Source organism: Echinops telfairi, unplaced genomic scaffold, assembly GCF_000313985.2.
Source record: "Echinops telfairi isolate 266 unplaced genomic scaffold, ASM31398v2 ScPeMD7_7469;HRSCAF=8507_0, whole genome shotgun sequence".
NCBI classification, from domain to species: domain Eukaryota; kingdom Metazoa; phylum Chordata; class Mammalia; order Afrosoricida; family Tenrecidae; genus Echinops; species Echinops telfairi.
This window is the reverse complement of record NW_022111372.1, coordinates 82,222,951-82,224,913: the sequence shown is the minus strand read 5'-3', so window position 1 is coordinate 82,224,913 and position 1,963 is coordinate 82,222,951.

Below are 1,963 nucleotides of genomic sequence, written 5' to 3'. Positions count from 1 at the left end.
GTGCCCTCGCTCCATCTTGAGTCTTGACACAAGTTCTGCCTCTTGTTGAGTTCTTCGTGACCAGTAACCAGCAGTGGAGCAGCTCTGCCCTCAGGTAGAGTTAGAAGGTAATTTAAAACTTCCCTGGCCAACCCAGGTCAGTGTTGGGCTGCTAACCAGTGGATCCGTGGTTCAAGCCCACCAGCCACTCCGAGGGAAAAAGTTGGGGCTAACTGCTCCCGTAAGACTGACAGCCTTGGAAACCGCATATAGGGTGGCCAGGAACCAGAATGCACTCGCTGGCAGTCAGGTTAGTTTGGCCAGCCCAGGGAGGGGCAGCCTTGCCCCCAAGGAACTTGCCTGGGGTTCCCTCAATGGCAGACAGATGAATGGCAGAAATGGTCCAGGGTCATATGCCTGGTGGTGTGAGTGACACCACTCCTACCCCAGGTGGGCAGGTGACGGAAGCCTGTTTAATCTGCAGCATGTATGGATCTGCATCAAGGAGTCCTGGTGGAAACGTGTTGGCTTACTCCTGTGGTCTAGGAACCTAGTGGGGCAGTGATTAGACACGTGGCTGCTGGCTGGAAGGTCAGAGATTCGAACCCACCAGCTGCTCTGAAGGAGAGACGTGACAGCCTGCCTCCTCAAAGAGGGCCGTCTCGGAAGCCCGACAGGTGAGTTCTCTAAAAAAAGACTCACGGCCATCGAGTCGATTCTGACTCGCGACTTTGCAGGAAAGGGGAGAACTGCCCTGTGGGTTTATGGGACTCTAACTCTTTATGGGAGTAGAAAGTCTCATCTTTCCCCGAGGAGCAGCTGCCAATTTTCAACGGCTGACCTTGCAGTCTGCAGCTGTCCACCACCAGGGCTTCTTACAGGGCAGCTCTACTCTGTCGTAAAAGGTCACTCTGCATTTATTCAATGTAATGGGCTGACATGTGGTTATAATCCCATTTGGCAATGGGTTTCCTTTGTTATGCTCATGAATCGTGTTAGTGCAAGGTCACCGTGAGCTGAAATCTGTTCACGTCAGAGTCTGGGTGGGTGAGTCATGGGAACACACATGGATATGCTACAGCCACCCGGTTGTGGCATTTCTGTCACCTTAGCACTCGATAATCAAGGCCAAGGTCACTGGTGAGGGGGCAATATGCAGGTTTGGAAGTCAAGGCAGTCAGAAGTGGAATCAAGTCCGTGGTTTGCAGTTGATGAACTGTTATGACCTTGGTCAGATGAAGGTTTTCTCAAACACAAAAGCAGGGAGGGTCTCTCTTGCCCACTCTGCTGGGCTGTTGAAGGTCAGGATCTGACTGATGACAAAGGCAGAATCCACAAAGCCAGGCATGAAATCCGTCAGTGAGCCCCAACCCCTGCAGAGCCCACGCTTCTTACAGAGGAACTGTGCTCCAGATGGCTTTCCACGGCTGGCCTTTTCGCAGGGCGATCGCCAGGCCTTTCTTCCAAGGCACCTCTGGGCAGACTCAAGTCTCCAACCTTTCAGAGACCAGCTGAGTGTGGTAATCTTTTTTGTGCCAGGCAGGGCATTTAGGCATGATTACGTTCCCAATCAGCTGTCTTGGTGGGATGTTCTCAGGAAGGGGCTTGGGGCTTTGCTGTGTTCCCCCCCACCCCCCACTGCCCGAGTGGAGATCCTCAGACAGAGACAAGAGTGCACAGAGGGCTAGGCCGAGGGGCGGAGGACAGAAAGCAGATGCAACCGCAGCTCATCAGCTCCAGGAAACCTTGCTGTTTCCCTGACAACCAGCGGCCTCTTGGTAACAAAAGTGCAGCTCTCACCAGGAAGGGGAAACTCCCCCCACCCTGCCATCTGGGGCCTCCCAGTTAGCACTACAACCCAGGGTCTGGCCAAGAGCCTCTCTGGGTTTCCCCAGGGCTGGAGAGCAGTGGAGGCAGAGGCTAAGGGCACCCCAGAGCTGGCAGAGAAGCCGGGCTGAATGAGTTGCAGGAGGTCAGGTGACAC